Below are 6,282 nucleotides of genomic sequence, written 5' to 3' on the forward strand. Positions count from 1 at the left end.
AACCCCACACCAAAAATAGTGCCGACACCCACATCTACTCTTCTCTCTCATACTCTCTCCAGTCTACCTATCTCCTCAAAAAATCGTCAATCGTCCTTCTATCATCATACCCACACACTTATCTCAAATAAATATAGTTTTGAATTCAACACACAAACTCACTGTTGACCTCACTTTTGGTTGAGGTTTATCTTAAGGTTGACCCTGCGTGTTGTTCTGGAGTCGTTTCGTTCACTTTCACTCACAGCACTAAACCCAAATTTTGTTGACTTTGATCCCTTGATCTTTGGAAGACTCATGTAGATGGTCCCCTAGACCCACTAGCCCTAGGCCAAGGTCAAGCTAAGATCAGTACATGAAGGGCCCAAAGTAGAGGATTCCATTGTTTCATGGCTCAAATAGGGTGGTTGGCACCTCAATTTCACCAAAACCCCTAACTTAGCCTTTTGCCCCACAAACATACCCAACTTACCAAAATACGCCCAAACCCTAAATTTGGCCAAACTTCCCAACTTCACCCAAAATACCCAAATTTGTTCAAAAATCATTTCAAACCATTTAAAAATACTCAAATTGCCCAAAACCACCTAAAATTTCCAAAATTACCAAAATACCCTCAAATTGACCAAAATTACCAAAACACCCTTGATGACCCAAACTTTCCCAAAACCTCCAAAATCATTTCAAATATCTTCAAAACCAATTTGAGCCCTCCCATTGAGCTCAATTTGACCAATTTGACATATTTGACTAAAAGCCCCAAATTGCCCTTAAGGGCCCAATTTCCCCAAATTCACCCTAAATGTTCATCAATTTGACCCCAATTTCCCCCAATTTCAATTCTAAACTCAAATTTACCGTGTCTATGATCTATTGTGCCTATGATCATTTCAAACCAAATTCAAGCTTATTTGGCCCATGCTTTGAGCTCAATTTTGATCCAAACCAAAACCGACATTTTTAACCATTCGACACACTCTCCCAATCTCACCCAATTGGACCCCATAGCCCACTCAATTGCCTCAAGTTGCATCATAAACTCTTCAAAACAATTCCACACATCAAATTGAACCCTCAGTTGACCTTGTTCAAGCTTCAATTTCACCCAATTTTAACCCAAACCAAAATCCCGAAATTTGCCCCAATTTGGCCATGTCTTCAAATGTCACCCAATTGAATACCCAAACCTCAAAATTGACACTCAATTAATGTTGATAACTCTTCATGATATTTCTCTAGATCATTTTCAACCATCAATTTGGACTTAAGCCAATTCTAGCCCAACCTAAGCCCAAGTCTAACCCAACACCCCTAAATTGACCACATACCCAAAATCCCTCAAATTGAACCTCCAAATCAATTCAAAATCACTTTAAAAATTTTCTAAACCCTTCATGACAATCATCTAAACCAAATTGATCAATTAATTGGGCTCAATGGCATGGATAGCCCAACCCAAACCCAACTTCAAGCCAATTTGACTCAAATTGAACCCATGCACCAAAATTGACTTAGTCATGCCCAAATGACCAAATTAATGACACGATAGCCACCAAGTACACTTTAGTGACCAACCTAAACCCACCTAAACTAGACAAGGTATTCGATGGACCAATGGTTCCCTAAATTAAGGGATTTCATCCCATTTTTTGGTCTAAGCCAAAATATCTTTTCCATCATGACATACCATTAAGATTTAATCATCATTAAGCACCCCCTAGCCTCCCTGAGCCAAGAAGTGACCATACCCTAGCCAGCCAGCCACCTCAGCCGCAGGAAACAACCAGCCCAAAGGTGGCCCCATTGGTCAAAACTCAAAATTAAACCCTCTGAGTTGGCTAAGTCCCATTGGCCACTTGAGCTTTTCTTCCCTCCACATCAGCAAGAACCCATCAAACCCCCTGAGCTCCATCAGACAGCCATGGCTTTAAATTGACCACTCCACGACCAAAGAGAGGTGTGCCAAAATCCTTGGGGAAACTCTGCAAAAATCTCACCAGAGACTCTCCAAGCATCCCTAAGCATAATCCAACCATCTTCCTCCTCTGATTCCCACTGTCAGAGCCCAATTTTGAGCTCAAAACTTTCAGCTCAGACCAAGACATCTCACCACCAAGAGCTCCCCATACCTCCATAGTCCACCAAACTTCAATTAACTATGCACACACCATCCTCACGGTGAGAAAAGTTGATTCCACACAAAAGCCCCCTCTCAAATAGCCTCTAGCTTAGCTCTAGACCAATACCTGAAATCCAATTTGATCAAAATCATAGCTAGAAAATTCACCAGGGCTTGAGACATCATTTGGAGGTTCGTTGGACCCAATCGAAGCTACCACAACCATCTGATTGAGGCCTCCCCTCTCAGACAAAGGTATTGAGCTCTAACCCTAACCTGAGCTTCTTTTGATTCTCCAAGTGTAATGGTTTGATTTCATGTTTGATCAACCATATGGATAGACGCCTCTTGAGTAGATGAAGTTTTATATATAAACCCCATGTGATTTGGTTGAGTCTAGATGAAGATCTTAAGGTTTTAGTGTGAACGTATTACGTGTTAGGTCACTTGGAGACGATGACTGAGAGTCGTATGATCGCGCGTGTATCAGATGGACAGAGGAGATCGAGCCAGACGAACCTTCTGTGTGAAAAGGCGGGCCGCATGGCAGCTGAGGTGGATGATAGTGTCAAATGGCGGAGCGCCTCGTGTGACCTCGAAGTTGTCGTAGGATGAGGTGGTGTCGCGTGTTTAAGTAGAAAAATATGGATTTTTTGGATTTATTTCAGTGCATAATCTTCAAAAATTCATATCTTTCTCTAGAAAAATTATTAAAATAAAATAAAAATACCCTCTTGCTCAGTGAACAGAGGAGAATAATGTGGACCAAAAATAAAAAAAAATATTTGCCAAGTATATGATTTTTAATTAATTAAATACTTTCTAAGGTAGTTTAATTTATTATGATTAAATAATAATTACATTGGCTTGAAATTTTTAGTGTTGATTCCTCATCATAGAGGGCACCTCCTCTGATTTTTCCAAAGAGCACATATGTGCTTCTAACCCTAATTTTCAAGCCTAAGTGGCTATTTTGACTTTATTTATTCATATAAATTAAAATAATCCTTAAAAAATTATGGGATTAATTTTGTTAGATTTTCTGTGGTCAGAGAAGCTTAGGAAAAAAATTGTGATGGTTTGAAAAATTTTGTGTATTTCTGTTATTAATTAAACATTTTTACCTTGTATTAATTTATTTAAGTTAAATATAAATAAAAAAAATTTTAAAATTAATTCCACACTGTTCATAAAAATCATTTCAAATTCAATGTAAAATCTTCAAATTTATTTAAGTTGATTTGACTATTAAAGTGGATTTTGTAAGTAAAAATGATATTTTTGCACAAAATAAATTATATTAAATTAAACAAGCTAAGAAAAGATTATAAAAATAGTTTTCTAAGTTCCTTGTGATCAGGGGAATTTAATAAAAATAAATTTATTTTTTGTGAAAATATTTTATTTTTAAAGTATATTTTGAATTAAAAATAATTAAAATAATCAAAATTCTCAAAAATACAAAAAATAGTTCAAAATGTTTGCAATTTTTCTCTAATCATTTGAGACTCCTTAAAATATTTTTTTCTGATTTTCCTAAATTAAAAGTAAATTTCTAAAGGCCTAAAATATATTTTCCTTATTTTTTCATTAAAATAATAACAATAAATTCAAAATAAATCATAAAAATATAAAATTTGTTTCTCTGAGTTTTTTGAACTTATGAGGGTTTAATAAAAAATTAGAAGTGTTTTTGAAGATTAAAACATATTTTCGTATTTAAATGATTATTTAAAAATGACCTTTAAATAATTATAATAATTACAATATTATTCCAAAAATCATAAAATTTTGTCTAAGTGTCCGTCTAACCTAGGAAAACCTCCAATAATTTTTCCTTAAATTAAAATTTCATTTTGATTAATTAAATAAATCAACATTGAAAAATCATATTTTTGGGTTAAAATAACTATTTTAAATTAAATCAAAATTTTAAAAAATCCAAATTTTCTCCCCCTTGATATTTTAATTAATCCATGAATGGGATACTCAAAGATTTTCAAAGCTATTGGAATTTTGCTTGAAAAATTATAAGATGAAGAGCCCAAAGGGCATGGTAGTAATTTTAGGCTTTGATGCCTTAATCAAAATTTAGGATTAACCATTGGGGATAAATTTTATTTCTTAATAAACATATTAGATGATTGACATGTAATGGGTTAAAGGTAGAAACTCACTTACCACCTTTTCACAATATCAACAAAATCATAATTTCCCTAATCTCATGACTTGGAATTCAATTAAGATTAGATGATTCTTAAGTGAGGAGCTTAAGCTAGAGAGATGATAATTTACTTATTTTAAGCCTGAAATTGATGATGATATGATCTTCTAACAAGAATAAATAGCAATTAAACTAAAATTTTGATCACCACAATTTCTTCGTTATGATTTTTAAGGGTTTGGTAGTAACCTAGGTTCAATGTCTAAACTCAATTGATTGGATTTTGAAGATAACATGATTGGTAATTAACATCTTTAAACACTCCAAGCCCATTTGTGATGGCACCAAGTATTTAATGACTTGAGATTGCCTTAGGGGGATTCATCCATATAACCTCTAAGTAAAATGTCAACTTGACTAATTATCATATCCTCGAGATAATTGAATTATCAAGTTTCACTGGGCAATGAGGTTGTCACACTCTAACCCTGGATGATTAATGGAGCAATATGATAAGTTCAAAAAATGAACTCAAAATAATTCATGAGATCTTCAAAGTAGTTCAGAGTCATACCTTGAGCATTTTGAAATCTTTTGGATATTTTGAAGGACAGGTTGAGCTTGTCATGTGTTGATCTAGGATACATCCACTAAAGAGCTTCAGAGGCTCAATAGAGTCATACTTTGGGGTTGGATAGCTATACCTTCATCTACTCCTATAATTTAAATTCTTTGCAAAATTATATACATATCTTGCAAGTACTAACCTTTCAGGTGGAGGAACGAGAAGAATTGACAGGTGCGCCTTTTAAATTACTATGTATTTTTTTGTACTTCTTGCTTCAAACTTGCATATTAAACAACGATGTTACTCTGCATGAAAACCAAAACTGTTAGGATAGCCACAAAACCAAAACAAAAATTTGAAAATCAAACAAGATAAAATTCACTTCCTCAACATTCAAAATATAAGACAATTCAAAATTTAATCACAAACATCACAAAAACAAAAATTGCAACTAAATTAAAACTTCTCTGTCTGATGATCGAGAATCCATTGGAGGAGATAAACTACAGTTGCTAACGAGATTTCCAACGGACTAAATGAAAGTATGAAACTCATTAGGTTGAGTTTAGTAAATTCATTTGAACTAAGTGAATCTGAAAGAAAATAGTGGTTCAGGAATGAGAGAACCGTAGAATCCTAACAGGTGTCACTCTAATCAACTTTAACATGCCCCATAATATTTAAGGAACCATAGCCTTAAGGATATTTGATTTGACATCATGACTTGACACATTAGAAAACCTAAACTTGCCACGACGAGGAGTTTGAAGTTAACATTGTGGGCAGCACGATCATCTTCAAAAGCAAAACATGTCTACATCAACTAAATCATTCTTTCCTTAGAATTAAACAACAAGCCATAAAATTTTGAGGTTGTCCTCTTAGTGCGATATAAATCATCAACTTATCTTTAGGATTTTGTATAGCTCTTCTACACAATATAAGCCCTAACTAGTTTTAGGACTCCGAGGTTGCGTTCGTCACGATCTAAATCCTCACATCTTCCAGGTGTGTGATCGTTTCACATTAATGTAAGCCCTAATAAATAAAAATTGGCAGGATGAAACATTTAAATATTTATCGTCAAAATTGAAGCCAAACCGTAGGGTAGCTTGGGAAGTCACCGAGGTTCTCCTCCGGATATATGACATCTCCTTGTCTCTCCTCTTTTGAATTCTACAATATGTGTTTCAAATTTGAGTCATTCTCCTTTCACACCGTTTTACCTGATCTCATTGAAAAGTCCTAATCCTTTGAATTCCTCAAAAAATAATATCCCCTAATTTTTATCGAGAGTTTTCTTAGGTGGCTTCGGGCATTTAAGATGTAATTAACTATAAGGGCTTGCCTTTATAGGAAGCTTTTCCGAACCCAACTTATTATAAACCCTATTTAATTTTTCATATTAAATAGGGGAACTTGTCAGCTTAT

This window comes from Phalaenopsis equestris, unplaced genomic scaffold (assembly GCF_001263595.1).
Source record: "Phalaenopsis equestris unplaced genomic scaffold, ASM126359v1 Scaffold000264, whole genome shotgun sequence".
Taxonomy (NCBI): Eukaryota; Viridiplantae; Streptophyta; class Magnoliopsida; order Asparagales; family Orchidaceae; genus Phalaenopsis; species Phalaenopsis equestris.